This window comes from Bison bison, unplaced genomic scaffold, assembly GCF_000754665.1.
Source record: "Bison bison bison isolate TAMUID 2011002044 unplaced genomic scaffold, Bison_UMD1.0 scf7180017863950, whole genome shotgun sequence".
NCBI lineage: Eukaryota > Metazoa > Chordata > Mammalia > Artiodactyla > Bovidae > Bison > Bison bison.
The window spans coordinates 1,257,854-1,276,244 of record NW_011494522.1 but is presented as its reverse complement, the minus strand read 5'-3'; the positions used below and the strand labels follow the sequence as shown (position 1 = coordinate 1,276,244).

At 41.9% G+C, this 18,391-nt stretch overlaps 1 protein-coding gene across 1 annotated transcript in view; it reads right to left on the bottom strand.

Annotated features, from left to right (window-relative positions):
• The window catches only part of NAV3 (neuron navigator 3), an 898,556-nt gene extending 880,171 nt beyond the window's left edge, over positions 1-18,385 (bottom strand). The window contains exon 1 of the mRNA XM_010833878.1: positions 18,269-18,385. The gene's annotated coding sequence lies outside the window, so the exon portion shown is untranslated. The remainder of the gene's footprint in view (positions 1-18,268) is intronic.
• Between the last annotated feature and the right edge of the window lie 6 nt (positions 18,386-18,391).

Sequence of the window (18,391 nt, the reverse complement as noted above, 5' to 3'; positions counted from 1 at the left end):
CAGAAGCAGAACTGTTTTGCAAAAGCATGTATTTGTTCCATCCATGCCTCCCTAATAAGCAGATCAAGCTTTTTTTCCTTCAATTTTTATTACTAATTTTAAAATATGCATGCTTCCCCCAATGTTGCAGATATAATTAAAGCCCTATTATGGTTGAGAATGCCCCAGAAGTAATGAGAAAGAGCATCCCTATCCATTGCCTTAGCAACGACATGCCTTTCCTGATTAATTACAGATGCCAATTCAAAAGTCTACACTAGCTGAGCTGGGTTCTAATTCTGCTCTACCACCAAGCATTGTTCTGGATTTGAATAAACCACTGCACTTTATTCCAAATCCCAGTTTAGCTACCTGTACATTGAAGCAAATATATGTACCACATGCCTTCCAAATTTAAAACCATCATATGCTAAAGTACTTCAGAATAAAGCAAAAGGACTTCCTAGAGATTTCCATAAACAATTTGTAGAGAGGAAATGACTTACTGTATTCCATGTACTTTAAATGATACTATTTTAAACTAGTTTTTAACCAAAGTAGAAAACAGAATTTGAGCACTCTGGCGCCAGGCCTCAGGGACTCTTCTATTACCTCTTGGAGATGGTCTGATCCTGGCCATAGGCAATTTTAATTTATCCCCCATCATCACAGTTAGCTATCATGGAGACTCAGCCCTTGGTCAAATCAATCAGGCCTTGTACAGAATAAAAAGACTCTGAAGAGACAGCGAATGAATCTGGTTTAGAAGTCACATAAACTGAGCAAAAAAACAAATAAATAAAAGACAGTAGGCTGTAAGAGCATGGAGCTGCATCTCCTTCTACATAAAGTCAATCAATTAGTGGTAAATTGTTAAAACTTTACCATTTGGTTTGATCCTTTTGCAGCTTCCAAAGCCTCCCCCTGCAGCAGCTGGCTATGAACTGTGTTTCCACTAGAAACAGGCCCTGGCAGTCCAGTGCTTTCCTCCCCCTCTATTTTCTCCTCCCTCGCCCCAGCTAAGCTTTAATACCTGTGTAAAAGCAGACTCTACGCTACTTGGTGACACACACAAGAAATAAGAATCCATATAACTAGGATTCTAACCATAACCCCACTTGCCTACATGGTATTCCCATGATGCCCAAAGACACAGGCATGTTTGGAGGCTGAAATGTAAATGGGATTATTTATTTGCTGAGCATGACAGGAGGAAAAATAAAATGCAGTGCTACAGTCTTCACAATTAGAACTCAGTCAATTTATTGTCCACTGTCAGGGTGCTGAATTTCGATCTATTCTTTCAACATAAAACACACACACACACAAAGACTGAATATGAAGCATACAACAAAATCTATTACACAGAAAGCAGGGAAGACATATAATGAAGTCTTTTCCTGTCTACAAGGTCATCCTTCTAATTCATGGAATTCATTTAATCCTGAGGTCCAATTCAATGTGTCCTCCTCTACAAATAAATCCATACAGGTTCCTAACAAGAGCCCTAATAGTGGGTTCAGAATGCAATGAGAAAAGCAGCCACAATATAGACACGGGGAGATTGTTTGGGGGCACTGTAAGCACCACAAAAGAAGCCATTTTTCTAACTATCTTTTAGAGGACAATAAACTGCTTTACCCAAAAAATTAAACTCTAAGCAAAAAATGAAACTAATAACATGTGCTAGAGGTTAATTTTCAAGGGCTTGGAGCTGTAATTTACCAACCACTTCCTTCATTAGCGGCACCAACTCGTCATTAAAGACTTCTCCAGACTGTGCCTTCCATTGGAACTCGTGATTCACGTGACTGGCAGAGTAACAATTATTCATCATTCGATCTATAGTAACTGCTCAGCAAGAAGGACCAAGGCCTGACTTCATTTTGTTTTACCTGTGACAGATTTTATGAGAAGTTACAAATATTTAAAAGTCCTGCTGTTTAACCTGATGAACTAGGGACACCTCAATTTTCCCTGGAAAGTCAGTGAAATAAAAATACTCCCAGAAAAAACAAATATCATATATTAATACATATATATGGATCCTAGAAAAACGGTACTGATGAGCCTGTTTTCAGGAGAGGAATAGAGACACAGACATAGAGAATAAACTTGTACGAGTGGGAGAAGAAGGTGAGGCACACTGAGAGTAGCACGGACATATATACACTGCTGCTGCTGCTGCTGCTGCTGCTAAGTCGCTTCAGTCGTGTCCGACTCTGTGCGACCCCATAGACGGCAGCCCACCAGGCTCCCCCGTCCCTGGGATTCTCCAGGCAAGAACACTGGAGTGGGTTGCCGTTTCCTTCTCTAATGCATGAAAGTGAAAAGTGAAAGTGAAGTCACTCAGTCGTGTCCGACTCTTTGCGATCCCATGGACTGCAGCCCACCAGACTCCTCCGTCCACGGGGTTGTCCAGGCAAGAGGACTGGAGTGGGGTGCCATTGCCTTCTCCAATATATACACTACCATGCGTAAAACGAGACAGAGCTCAGCCCAGTGCTCTGTGATGACTTCAAGAGGTGGGATGGGAGAAGAGGGAGGAGCGGGAGGGAAGCAATATATGTATACGTGTAGCTGATTCACTTGGATGTACAGCAGAAACACAACATTATAACACAATCACCTTCCAGTTAAAAAAATAAGTCACACCCCACATTAAAAAAAATTATCATGGTTATTACCTTAAAAGCTTGCTACAGTAAAAGGGAAGCAAAAACACTTTTCAAAACAGCAAAGAAAAATGTAATCATCAATTAATAAAATGCTAGGAAGTCTCAGTCCACCTTTCCATCTCATAAAAACATTTGATTTTGTTCACTAACAGAAAGACCAATGATATATGTAATATGTCTTGGTATACAGGAGTTCAAGTGTTAGAATGCTTGTGTCTGTGAAGTGCTTTGTGCTAATACTACATACCAGAGAAGGCAATGGCACCCCACTCCAGTACTCTTGCCTGGAAAATCTCATGGACGGAGGGGCCTTGTGGGCTGCAGTCCATGGGGTCGCTAAGAGTCAGACACAACTGAGCGACTTCACTTTCACTTTTCACTTTCATGCACTGGAGAAGGAAATGGCAACCCACTCCAGTGTTCTTGCCTGGAGAATCCCAGGGATGGGGGAGCCTGGTGGGCTGCCGTCTATGGGGTCACACAGAGTCAGACACAACTGAAGCGACTTAGCAGCAGCAGCAGCAGCAATACTACATACATCAGTACATTCACCAGTTGAAGCATTAATCTGTGTCTCATTCTGTTCTGAGAAAGATTTATTATGTATAAGTGGTTACTATCAGCTGAACTGTGATACCTAAGGATATGTGAGAGATTTTCAAGTGACCATTCAAACACACGTTTCTGTGGTTATCCACATTTCACTGATAATTGCTCGGCCAGGCCAGCAAAGCCATGCCAAACCCTTACATCATTTTGGTGCCCTAGCTTCCGCTCACATTTCTCTGGACCAACTGAGTCACAGCAGGGGCAGCTCTTTCAATCTCCAACATTCCCTGTGTTCTGTCGATTGCATCACATGAAGACGCCATCTTTCCTGATATCCCAACACAATGCTGCTGACTGTGGGGTGGGATTTCAAAAGCCTCACCCAAATGTGGCTAATCCCAGTCAAGGCCCCACACACGCTATTTGCCACAGACTGCCTCATTTTTGCTTTCTACCACATCTCATTTTCTTTTTTTTTTTTTACATCTCATTTTCTTAAGGACCCTTCTTCAAGCAGGTAAACATGACCATCTCAGATTTCAAGACATATGTAACATTCAGCCTATGGCTTTGGGCTTTTATTATAAACTTGAAATGGCCTTCCTAGGTGGTGCAGTGGTAAAGAACCTGCCTGCCAATGCAAAAGGCTTAAGAGAGGTGGGTTCAATCCCTGGGTCACAAAGATGATCCCCTGGAGAAGGAAATGGCAACCCACTCCAGTATTCTTGCCTGGAGAATCCCATGGACAGAGGAGCCTGGGGGGGCTACAGTCCATAGGGTCGCAAAGAGTGGGACATGACTGAAGCAACTTAGCACATAGAACAATATATGCTGCAACTGACTTTTAAGGACTCTTTCAGTTTTCACATCAAGTTCTTGCTGGACATCTAGTCTTTATTCTTAATAAAATCAAAATGCATACTAAATGTACACTTAATTATTGTGTACTTAGTATAATAGTTGGGTTCTTTAGCAACAGTAAGTCACCAAATTCTCACATCGATTCTGCAACAGGGGTATTATCATGCCCACTAAGCAGATAAAGAAACTGAGATGCAGAGAAGCTACATAATTTGCCCACACTCACACAACCTATAAGAAGTGTCAGCATATTGTGAAGCCTCAACTCTTAGTTGACACATGGTAGGGCTTCCCTGGTGGCTTAGAGGGTAAAGCGCCCACCTGCATTGTGGGAGACCTGGGTTCAATCCCTGAGTCGGGAAGACTGCCTGGAGAAGGAAATGGCAACCTACTCCAGTACTCTTGCCTGGAAAATCCAACGGACGGAGGAACCTGGGAGGCTTCAGACCAGCGGGTCACAAAGAGTCGGACACAACTGAGCGACTTCACTTTCCTTTATTGCTTTTGCACTGAACAATTTTTTTATTAAGATACTATAATCCTGGTATCTGCTTTTAAAGGGAATTAGACATAAGGCTCCCCTGTTTAACATCCTTCCACAACTGATACTTGCAGAATAAAGTACTAACTCCTTGATCTAGAATGTATACACTTTCTCTGCCTGCCCTTCCAGCTTCATCATGATGCACCCACCCCAACACATATTTTGCTGGTGGGGACTGACTGTACTCTAACTTTTCATGTTCCCTTATGGCTTTGCACACTTGCAGAGTCACATCCCAAAACATCCTCCTCCATTGTGTCCATCTGGCAGGTTCCCACTCATCTTCCATGACTCACTTTGAGCCTCTCCTCTCTGGGCATTCATCCCTGAGGCCCCGCCAGCAGGAAGAACGGTCACCCCCACTCCTGCTCTCCCAGGCGTCCTCGTCACACGTCTAGTATGGCTATGGAAGTTTCACATTAAAACTGTTTGTTAGTCTCTCCAGCAGTGAGATCCTTAAGAACAACTATTTTCTCTGTCATCCCTTTAGCAGTACACATGTTTCAAAAAATAACCAAAGATGGCATAAGTGGCATTATTGGAGGTGAACATCACCTACATATAAGCTCGGGAATTCCAGGACCTTGTGGATGGCAAGACTGAAGAACCAGGAAGACGTTATTTACAGAAAGTCACGTCTATGTCTTAAGAGGAGTTTTAAAAATATATATATATATATATATACACTCAACATGGAACTCTCATTGTACAGCAACTAGACCTGTTAGCGTAGGTCCCAAGTGTGAAGGGCACGATGCTTGTAGGACGCTATGAACAGCTCAGTGTGGCTGGAGTGGAAGGTGAAGGTGGCCAGAGGCGAGAGAGGCAGAGCTAGGTCCTGGAGGCCTGTATGCAATGGTACAGATTAAATTTTGCATGAATGGTTTCCTAACCTTAATGGTTCAAATGACACTTCCTCCATCAAGCACTCTGTATTCTCCCATCTGGAGGAAGCCTCCCTCCCTCCTTCATCTGCTCTTCTGCACGGACACATGTTAATCGTCCAGAGAACTAGCCACCTACTTCTTCCTTTGTACAAGGCTTACCTTACCTGCTGAGCATAAGCTCCTTAAAGGCAAAGTCTAGATCCTTTTTCAGGCCACTTACAACCCAGAACACAGCCCAAAGCCTAATACATTGTGGTGTGACGAATAACACATTCCCTAGGTTCTGAAACTACTTCATAGTAAATTCAGTAGAGTCTATAAGCATGAAAACCAATTTATGATTATACATCACTGCTAAATTTTAAGACAGATTTCAAATAAAATTTCTCTCCGGAATTCCCAACAGTCTAGATCTTCATTTGGGCACACAACTTTGCACAACTAGCCATCTTGTTCTTGATGACACACACATGAAGTCTCAACACAGTCTCTCGTCTAGGGTACGTTGTAAGGTTGTATTTGATTCACAATAACTTCCATCAGAAGCTTAGAAGAGATTTCAGATGTCTCCTACTGAAGATGTTGGGGAAGAAAAGGGTTGTGTTACGGGTAAGGGTGATGTGCTTGTGGGGACAAAGAGGAGATATAGTCTTCAGTGAGAAAAAACGTTTAAAGTCAAGTATTTGGTCATAAACCACAGCTTAAAATCTACCAATTTTCTGGAAGAAAAAAGAAAAACAGTAACACAACCACACACCCACACCACCCGGCACCAGGCAAAGCAACACTCACTCTCCCAGCACATGAGCAAAGGAATCAACAGGGAAATGATGTTCCTGAAGTTTCACTTATAGACCAAGGACAGCGTAAGGTGCAAGCTAGATGTTAGCATTTTAATTTGAATCAGAGCTAGCATCATCATGCTGAAACATTTCACTGAAGGTATAACCTTCAAACGTGTATCAGACAACTACAGTCATTCCAGAATCATGGCATCTACTACAAGGACACAGCCTCACAACAAAATAAAACAAATATTGCCTCCTGAGCGCGAATTGCTGCCTTGTATTCTAAAGTATGCTTTATACTTTGCAGGTTATTTTCTGGGAAAATTTCAAAATACATAGACTTTGCCCTGGATTCTGCTATGAGAAGGAGCAGAAGATGGACATTTCTTACTCACTTAATGTAACTAAATGGTTGAGAATGGGGGTCCGTGGATGAGCCCATGGTATGCAGCCTTTCTGTGCTGAGACGTTCATCCCAGATGCCACATCCCTTGGAGCCACACCAACACTAGAGACTTGTAATGTAGGGGACAGATTTCTCAGAGGCAGAAGGAAGAAGCAACCCACAGCCACACTCACAAAATCATCCTGTGGTATGTCTTCCCCTCCAACCCCTCTACAAGGAAGGAGGGACAGGAGGCAGCTGCCCAATAATGAATATCATCATCAAGAACCACGAACATTTACACAGTACTTCAGAGTTTGAGTCCCTCCATATATATTACTTTAATCTAAATCTAGGTGAACCGAGGTCCATGGGGCGAGTTGGCCAGAGCCATCATCAACCAGTGTAAGGTCCGTACAGGCAATGGACACGCATACAAAGAAATCACCAGAGGCTCAAGTATTCAGATGGTAACAACTAAAAGGCTTTCCTCCTACGAACTCTTCATCCCATGATTAATTCAAACACCGTAAAGTCATCCAGTTAAAACATCAAGACTTTCCATTTCTTTTACAGGCTCACAATTCCTAAGTGCAATTCATAATCTAAAAAGCTCTGCAAATCCAAAGGTTTCACATAACTAGACCTGAAGTAAAATAAGGCTGTAGTCATTATCTCACTGCATCCGTGTTAGTGCCGCTCAGCTGCGTCCAACTCTGCAACCCCATGGACTGTAGCCCTCCAGGCTCCTCTGTCCATGGAATTCTCCAGGCAAGAGTACTGGAGCAGGTAGCCATACCCTTCTCCAGGGGATCTCCCCAACCCAGGGATCAAACCTGGGTCTCCTGCAATGCAGGCACCAGGGAAGCCCGTATTAGTTTTGTACCGCTGCTGTAATAAGTTACCACTGAAGTAGTAGCTTAAAAAATTTACTGTCTTACAGTTCTGGAGTGCAGAGGTGCAACAGTGGGCTCACTGAGCCAAAACCAGAGTGTCAGCAGGACGGCATTCCTGTCTGGAGGCTCGAGGTGACAGTGTTTCCTTGTGTTTGCTGACTTCCGGAGGCCACCTGCATTTCTTCACCGCAGCCCCCTTCCTCCATTTCCGAAGGCAGCCAGGTAGCATCTTCTGTCTCCATCACCACAGCTCGTCCTCCCACCACAGCTGGGCAAGGTCCCCTGCTTTCAAGGACCCCTGTGATTACACGGGGCCCATCCAGCATCACGGCCTTATCTCACAGTCCTTAAACCTTAATCACAAATTTCAAGTCCTCTTTGGCCATGAAAGGTGAGGTATTCACGGGTTCTGGGGATTATAACATGGACATTTTAGGAAGGGGGCATTATTCTGTCCACTATGCTCACTTATTCTGAATATTCAAAGATTTTCTTACAGAAATAGTCATATGTTACGTCTAGAGAAGCTGTCACAGGTCACACTGGGTTTGTTACATGATATATACACATATACATACACACACACATACGCTCCTTTCTAAAACATGAGAAAGTGCAAATTCTGAAACATTTCTTGCCCCTAGGCTTTCAGATAAGTAACTGTGACCCGTACTATGATGAATCTATCCAGATGGATCTCTCCCTCCTCATCAGGAACTCCTCTGTCCACCCCTGTCAAAGAAGGAATTGCTCTTCTAGTAGGTCAGACACAAAAACAATGACTGGAGTTTAATTATGAGGGAGCAGGGTCACCACACTTTAAAGACAACAAAACCAAGATCTAGTCCCTCTCTCTTTCTACTTTCTAGTTTTACATGGTTTTTAAGTTGAAATTAGGACCCCTCTTGGGACATGATCATTTCTTTCTCTTCCTGACTTCCTTCCCAAACTATGGCTAGATCAGAGCATATCAAGACTAAATACATATATATTTGGACTCAAGCCAAGAGTACATGCTCAAAACCACTTCTTTCCAAAGAGACCTCCATCAAGGGTAATTGGCCCCAGCTCAAGCAATTAATAAAGTGGTATTCTGATTACAATTTGGCTGCTATTGCCTGCATTTATCTTCCCTAGGGGCCCTGAACAGGGACAAAGGTAATTGACAGAACAGATTCAGGTATGTCTGGGATTCTAACATACTACCTAATCCCCACCTCAATTCTTAAAGCATGCAAGTAGCAAGCACAAATATCAGAAAATTTACTTAAACATTCATAAGATGCATTTCAATTCTGGCATATATATATATAATCTCCCAAGTATGATACAGACATTTGCCCTATAGGGAATACACTGAACAGACACAACTAGCTAGTCAGTTAAAAAATAGGTAATGGCAGAATTTCTAATGCAACTTCCTGTGACATTATTGAGAGTTTATCTGCTGTAGGCAGAAAAGCCTTTGTGGTTATTGAGGCCATACATAGGAGACCTTCAAAAGAGTATTAGCATTCATTAACAGTGTAGAACTCAGGATAACTCTCAATTATGGTAACATATTTTAACTGGATTTGTGTTGAGTGCAGCCTAACCCTAACTTGTAAAGTCCACCATAAATAAGCAGCTAAATACTCTGAAAAAAATTTTAAATTAATTAAGCACATCCCAATTTCCTCTAGGGCAAGGACCTTGTCTTATTCATTTCTGTACCCCTGTTATCCTCATCACAGTACAGAAAGTAATTAATATATACCTAAAACTTTCTCTTAAAAATCATGCTTACTTTATAGAGTAAATTAAAGCCACATCAAGTGTGCAAAGAACATAAAACAAGCACATAAGATGAGTCACATTATCCAACAAAAACCTGCTTAGCAGAAGACATTTATGAAAACACTCCCAGACTCTATACACATCTGCCATATAGCCTTTTCACCGGAAATGAATAGTTTAATTTCTACATCTTCAAAGAACAGAAAAACCAGACATGTTGCTTATCCTCAGCTCTAAAGGCAGTTCTTATCACACACTGTGCTCAAACATAAAAATATCAAGAAGAGCTAGTGACTTCATTATTTTTCTCCTGAGGCTTGTGATGCAACTAATTTGTGATGTCTTGAAAACTAATTTCTGAACATCTACTTACTGGTTTTCCTAAGCCATCTCAGGTGATGCTTGTTCAAATAGCAAACACACATACCAAGGACCAAAAAAAATCAATTTCAATTCCCAGAGAGCATGATATTGGTACAGGTCAGTGAACACCATCACTGTTTTATACTGAGATAAACTTGGATCTGAAAACATTCTCAGAGGCAAAAGAATCCTATTAGTAACCCTACCTGACAAATTAAAAAGCAAATGTACTAAAACCTTAAGCTCCAAAGAATGAGACTAATGGCTCATTTATGAAAATAATATTCACACCAATATAAAGGCTCAAAAATCTTACTTCTTAGTGTTCTCCAAGTGCCTAATATCCACTTGTATGTGTGTGAGTCACTCAGTCGTGTCCGACTCTTTGTGACCCCACGGACTGTAGCCCACCAGGCTCTTCTGTCCATGGAATTCTCCAGGCGAGAATACTGAAGTGGGCAGCCATTCATTCTCCAGGGGATCTTCCCGACCCAAGGATTGAACCCAGGTCTCCGATTCAGTCACCCTTTAAATGTTTATGGGATGATAATTTATGTAGATAGCATTAAACAGATCCATGAAGTAAAAAGTGACGTTATGGTCTTTTTTTGGTTTTCCAAATCATGTCATTTTGTATGTACCAAAATGTCATAGTTATACAAAATCTTTTATTCCTATTAGATTCCCTTAAACTTATGAGAAAAAAGTTTGATGTGTACAACCCAGAACTATGCTTAAGGAGGGAAGTGAAGTTGCTCAGTCATATCTGACTCTTTGCGACCCCATGGACTGTAGCCCACCAGGCTCCTCCATTCATGGAATTTTCCAGCCAAGTGTACTGGAGTGGGTTCCATTTCCTTCTACAGAGGATCTTCCTGATCCAGGGATCAAACCTGTGTATCCCACACAGCAGACAGACGCTTTACTGTCTGAGTCTAACAATATTCACAAAAGACCAGAAGTGCAGACAAATTCATGAAGAATGGCTATGTTAGGTAACACCACCAGGGCCTCACTGGGGCATATTTTATTTGAGGCACTTTAATCTTGCCTGGTTCAGAAGGTAACAGAAGAAAACGTCTATGGCAATGAAAGCCAAAATTTTAAATGTCTTCCTGTGTGTCTGAGAGTCAGGGGAACTCTCTGGGGGATAGCCCAAAAGTAAACTGGGGGATCTCAGGTGGCTCAGTGGTACAGAATCTGCCTGCCAGAGCAGGAAACATGGGTTCAATCCCCAGGCTGGAAAGATCCCGTGGAGAAGGAAAGGCAACCCACTCCAGCATTCTTGCCAGGAAAATCCCACGGACAGAGGAGCCTGGCAGGCCATAGTCCATGGTGTCACAAAGAGCAGACACAATTGAGCGCACACACACTCAAAGTAAACTACAATACTTGCTCAAAGTTTACCTGAGCATCAGCTAAAGCACGTCCCAGCCCTCAACCTCCAGCCCCACCCTCTTAAACAGATCCATTGCCAAATGGAAATGCTGAGATTAGGTTCAAGGTGAGCAATTAATGAAAGAAGAGACACCATGCCTTCTGCCCTCATTTAATTATGGATAATGTCCACAGAAGATTCATTCTGAGGAGTTAAAAGTTTAAAAGGAAGCTAGGATGCCAGAAATTCACTGTGCTAAATGCAGATTTAAACAGCAGTCTCACAGCTAGAATTCTACTAACTGACGCTTCTACCTATAGAACAATCATAACTATTTATACGCTAACAATCTTGAGGCAGTTTGAGGTTTTTATAGTGTTGCTGCATAACAAATTACTCCAAAATTTGGCAGTTTCAAACATTTAATAACTCATGCAGTTCCTATGGGTTATGAATTCAGAAGTGGCCTAGCAAGGTGGTTCTGGCTTGTGGTCTCTCAAAAGGATACAATCAGTATGTTACCAAGGACGGCAGTCATCTGAAGATTTTTACCAGGGCTTAAAAACACCCTCTTCCAAGGCTGATGCTCCAAGTGGTTGGTAACCCGGTGCTGGGGGTCAGCAGAAGGCCTCCCAATCTCTATGGCCAGCTTGAGTATCCTCACAACAGGGCAGCCAGCGTCTCCCAGAACGAGTCATCCAAGGGAGCAAGGCACAAGGGGCAATGTCTTTTACAACTTAGCCACACAAGTCACACACCATCACATCCGCCATATTTCACTGGTCACAGAGAAACACCCTGTAAATGTGGGAAAGTAACAAGAGCAAAAGGCAAGAATCACTGGGGACCATCTTGGAAGCTGGCTTTTACTATCTTAAAATAAGCTTCCAAATGAAAGACAATGCTCAGTAGAGTTTTAGAACAGTTTATCATAGCCCTTTTTTTTTTAATTTTCCTTCGCCACACTGCATGTCTTGTAGGATGTTAGGTTTCCCGAAGGGAGACTGAACATGGGCCCTTGGCAGTGAAAGCAGAGAATTACCCACTGGACCACCAGGGAATTTCATCTCAAATATGGTAATATGGGATCCTACTGGATAACATCTTTGAGTGCATGCTCAGTAATGTATGACTCTTTGCAACCCCATGGATTGTAGCCTGCCAGACTCCTCTGTCCATGGGATTTTCCAGGCTAGAATACTGGAGTGGGGTGCCATTTTCTCCTCCTGGGGATCTTCCCAACCCAGGGATCAAACTGCATCTCCTGCATTGGCAGGTGGATTTCTTACCACCATGCCATGTGGGAAGCCCTAACTTCTTTGAGGGAGACATTTAGTAAATGTCTATTGAACCAAACTAATCCCAACACATTGCTCATGTATCATTTTGTTCACCAGCCATTAAATTCTCAGTGTTATAACGCTATCACTTTAGTATCAATATTCCTGACAATAGTGTCAATATTATTTAAAAGCAGATATTCTGGATTCTCAAAACCAGAGGGAATCACAATTTCCATGGTCAGAGAATCACAGAACTAGAAAGGATCTTAAGAGGTTGTTACCTAATTTGTTGCAGCGGAACGATGGGTCCTTGGAAACCCACTGTACTTGTCTTTTCTACTTTGGTTTTTAATTTTTTTTTCATTATGGAAAGTTTTGGAAAAAAAGAGGTATACTAACCCAATACATTCACTTTGCAGATGAGAACAACCTCTCAATATGTGAAGAAATTGACCTATTCAATGCAACTGTTTATACTGGAGCTCACAAAGGAAAAAAAGAAGGATGAAACAAACCTCTAAACAACGTTTTCTCATCAATGAGACTTCAAGCAACTTCATACAAAAAAATTATTCGGCAACCTTCTTTAGCAAAAGTCTGTCGCTTTATGATTAGGGTAATAAGAGGCAGGTGTGGCTTGTGAGCAAACAGCACTGAAACACTGAAGCATAATGTAAGTTTTACGTTTGTCATTTTCTAAGCTGATATAATATAGTACTACTGGAGCTAATCCTGATTTCGAGTTTCAATTTGTGAATTTTAAAAATAATTCTATGGATAATGTTGATACTGAATATAAAATAAGCTTTTCTGGAAATAAGGAGAATTAAACCCTTCCAAATAAATGTTTTATCACCCAGGCACCTGGTCATTATTTTCACCTTGAAATTGTCAGGAAAAGCTAAGGTGGGAAGTTGGCACGGGGTAGGGGGAGCAAGAAAAGGGCACAGCTCTTATGTGGACAAATATTATAAAGCACATTCAGACTCAGACGGAAAAAACTCAACAGAAAAAGAACTGGACTTCTGGTAATGCTGTTGTTGTCAAAATGGAACAATAATAATGAATGTGTGCTACATGTCAGAAGCAGTCCTCAATATTATCAGCAACAACCTCTTCCAGTTAGTCTTTACAAAAATCCTTCAACAATTGTTTTACAGAGAAGGAAACTAAGACTCAGATTAGGAAAGGTACCAAAAGTAACCTACATAGTAAGTGCCAGAGCTGGGATTCAAATCCCAACGCAGTCTACTTAAGAAGCCACATCTTTAAGCGCTGTGCAATACTGCCTTAAAATGCATCAATATAATCAGGCAGCCATGGTGTCTGATTCCATCTTAATAAGGTGGCCTAAGATGGAGTTCAATAACGTAAATGTTTCTTTTGATTGGGGAAAAAAACTAATGGTTTGATTTTGTGGTCCTGCTTGTAGCTGTTAACACAAGCATGTAAAAGGAACCATTTCTTCCTCAACACTATGCATTCAAACCTACCAAAAGCCAAGTGAGACGAGATTTCAAAGGTGCTTCCAGTAGAAAAAATAATGAAAGCTGGATATGAGTTCTGCATATAAATAGCTACAAAGAAAGATTTTAAAATACAGAAACTTTTTTTCAAATCTTCTTGACTATATCTGAACTGTTCTCTATCACTTATCAAAAACGCTGACTTCCAGTCTTCTCTCTAGAAAACTCTGGCCCTATGTTGCTGGTGGTGCTTCCAGACCTTGATATCTCCAGGCCCCCGTTAATCATAGAAGCACAACCAGCAATGGTCCCAACTGCCACGGCTCTTACGAAAATGCTGCACAGATTTAAAAAAAGAGGAGCCCTGTACAAACACGGTATAATGAACAAGCCGCTTTTAAATTCTCACAGGGACCAAGCTAATTTTAAAAATTATGATGTTTGGAAAAATACAGTAGTAAACAGATATAAAGACCTCAAGCTTAAAAAGAAAAAAAAAAGACCATTGAGTTACATAACCAACTTGAGTGATGCATTGAATTCAGAATCTATGTTACTGAAGTACTTGTCCTGAGACTTCATCTGGGCCAGAGAAGAAACTCCACCACCTGAGGCACATATCACATATTACTGTTGACAGTCAGACTTAGGAGGAAAAAATGAAGTCTGAGCAGAAAGCTCAGGGGATTTTTTCATACCCTGAGGTCCACTTAACCTAACAGAAAATTACTTTTTTGTTACAAAATGGAGGAGGGGAGGAGGAGATCTTAAATGGTTTAAAAAAAAAAAAAAAAGAATGTATTCCTCACTTGCATTCACATAACTAAAAAGGGTGATACCTGCTGGGATTATTCAGCATATTCAATTATAGGATTACTCACTGAGCACTGACTACCCATACCCACAGAACAGAGAGGACTGTATTTGCCTTTTCCTGAATGGAAGGAAATACTCAGCATCATTACACATATCTCAATGGTATAAGGAAACACTTCCTTTCCTGAGACAGAAGTCTTGTCTGCTGCCTCTGAGCATGTGTGTATGTGTTTTAACATCCACCACTTCTACACATGTACATTTGTATGTATGATTATGTCATATTCACATATATTTGAGAATTCAAAAAAACAGGAAAAAGATCACTATGCCCATTTTTCTTCTGGAAGAAAAACAAAGCTAAGTGACATCTGTCAACAAGGAAGCCACTCCAAGAAGCACTCTGTGATACAGTGAGAAGGGAGGATATAACCTTGGCCTCTTGGCTCCTACTTACAAACACACCTCCCCGACTCTCAACGTTTTAAAGTTGACAATGCCTCTCATGTTTGATTGGGTGCTATTCTCACCCTAATTATCCTAGCTATGCACAAAGTTAGATGCACTTCTTTATAAACACTTTTAAATTTAAAAGTATAACTCACTTGTTTTCTGAGAATTTTAGAACATTCAAGTGAATGAGGAGCTAAGGGGAATTGCAAAGGGGGGAACTGCTATTCTGACTAAAGTCAAAAAGTTAACGCCAGTCCAAACCAAGGAGGCAGCACACTTTTCCTATCAAGTCCCTGAATGATGACAAAGTGTGGATATGGGTCCACACTTCAGCTTCCACCCAGGAAAACCATTTCCTGTTGCCATGGGTTACAAGGATGAGTCACTTGCAGCCCTCCAGACAACTTGAGAGATGTCTTATACCAATATCAGAATTAACAAAATACATTCCTGGTAATTAGTAGTGCTCAGCAATACAGTCTATTAAAATATCAAAAATATCTATTAATCCCTTGAGATGAAAATGTGGACTTGAGGTAAGTAAACTTGAGGGATATTTTTCCTATTATAAAACAGATAACATTCCCAACCTTTCATTAAGTGATCCATATAAACATACAATCACAAGGAGGAGAAAACTGTTTTAGGATCAATGTACTATAAGTAAGAGTAATTTATGTCTTGTCACTAACATACCTTTTAACCTCAGATCACACTGGCTTAGTCAGAACAGGCTTTATATTAAATCCTTTACATACACACACACACACACACACACGCAATCACATCAAAACACTAAATGTCCAGGAGGGCAAGCCATCTCTTAAACTAAAGAACAACAACAAAAATGAACATTTTATTATGCACACAATTAATTACACATTCAAGTTCCAAGCAGCGTGCTAGGATCTTGTAAATGTGTCAGGAGCAACCCACCATACCCAAAGAATGCCAAAAATCAGAAGACAGGTGCAAGCAATCACGTAGGACCATTACTACTATCAGCATTCACTAGAAGAAAATGTTGTAGGGAAAAACATGCTTTTCAGATATCACTGGCAAGGAGATTTAAGTCTTTTGTAAATATTCATCTGAACAGCATAAATACGACCCCAGATCCGAAAAGTATCAGGTACAGATTTAAGCAGAGGAAAATCCATTTAAAACAGCTGCAGCTTCTTAATTGGCTAAAAACAAAGACACTGTGAGGTGGCGTGGCAATATTTATCTTTTCTTGGTTTCGGTATAGTTTCCATTATACCAGTTTCTCTTCTTCCCGACTGATTCTCTCCTCCAAGATCCTTTATTCTATATTAAAAGTTGAATTTAAAAACAAATGTGCAGACAAAGGAAAAGGAGGCAAGGGGGGCTCTCTAAAAACTGAGACCTTTTTCTGTATAAACTATGAACACCGCTGAAACAGTGGAGGAAAATCATTGCTGAATATTGTTTTCACCCCTGAAATATTTTGACCTCAGGAAAACTTGAGAGCATAACAAGTAGATCTTTTGAGAAACAAAGGAAATCCATATAAATCCTATTTCTGGTAAAAATTGAAGTCATCCTTTTCTCCCTTTGTTTTCACATGATACAGACATCTTAAGTTTCAAAGAAAAATAAAACCATGGTGAAAATCACTTCAACATAAACAAGGTTGAATGGGTTCTATACTACATAGGGGCTCTGTTTTCAAGTAAGTTTAACTTATACCTACTCAGTATGGTTATACACATGCTAAGAACCAAAAGCAAAAATCTCATTTTATTGGATTTTCATGTCTTCAGTACTGAAGTCTGAATCTAGCTATGTATTTTACACTTGAGTTGCTACGCCTTTTCTATTCTTTGGCAGGTCCCAATGTCCTGGCCCCCTACTTGATTTTCTTACCCAGCCTGGAGTTTCGGAAGCAAGCCTCTGAACCTTAGTTATGCTCTATCGACTCATTGTAGGGACTAAGAAGCGCAAAACTGAATGAGGTTTAAAGAGGAGATAATTAAGGTAATAGAAGTTGCATGTTCCTAATCAACTGGGAGAAGAAAACACACCTGTCTCTCGGTTCTCCTAAAATTAAATATCAAAGAGGGAAGAGTCTATCAGTCTAAGAGGGAAGTTCCTCGAGAAGAAAACTAGGGGTTTAAAAAAAAAAAAAAAAAGATAGATTTCTTTACACCCATGGCTTATGTGGATTTAAAACATAAGCAGTCCTTACAATACACGTCCTCCTGCGAGCACTGAAGCGAGCTGCAGAACTCTGATTCTGACATACAGACGCCCAGCTCAGAACGCATTTCTGCAGAATCAAGGGAGATCAATAGACTCAGGAAACAAATATGTTGATGGATGAAGACGAGTCGGGAAACGACCAGGTTGAGGTGGCCACGCTGCAGGTTTCACCGCTCTTCCCATGTTGGAAAAACCAAAGGTTACAAACCATTCCCCTTTCTTTTAAGAGGGAAAGGAGAAAGGGAAACGAGAGGAGCGGGGGGAAAGAGATAAGGAAGGGAAGATAATGGAGCCAGCGATGAGAAAAGGAAGAAAGAAATGGGAAGAGGGGGAAGAGAAAGAGAGAAACCCGGAGAGGGGCGGGGGAGTAGGAAGGGAAGCTATGATGCATGGACGCTCGCCAGCCACCCAGCCGAGCGCTCCATCGCCCCCCAAGCCTGCGTCCCTCGCTCGCCCGTCTGGAGACGCGGGGCTCCCCGGTACCGCCGCCCTAGGGCTGACAGCCCTCCCCGCGACCCCTGCACGGCGCACCCAGCGCCCAAATGCCCAAAGTAGCCCGCCGGAGCCCAGCCACCCGAGCCCGCCACTCCCTGGACCGCGCTGGCCGCCCACCCCCGCCCCTACTTCTCCCCGCGCCCCCATCACTAGTCTCAGGGAAAAAGCCAGCGAGAGAACAGAGATGGGAAAAATCAAAGAGGAGAGGGGGGGGCGACCAAGAAAAAATTATATACATATTATACAATTATATGTAATATATATATTTAAATAAGGTGCTCGTGGGTCCTGGGGGAGCAGCAGGGGAGGAGACCCGTGGAAGGCACCTGGGAAGGAGCACGCTGTTGCAAATACCCCGGGCTGCGTGGGGCTGGGCGATTGTCCACAAAAGGAAGTTTGGAGGGAGTGCAGCCGTTTGCCAGGGGAGAGGACGAGATCCGAGCGTTACCTGACTGAGGTCAAGCCGGCGGGCCGCGGAGATCCTCAGGTTTGCGATCCTGAGCCACTTGATCAGGTTACTATGGAAATCGTCTTAAGGAGGAGGGCGGGGGGGAAAGCCAGCAGCCAGGCA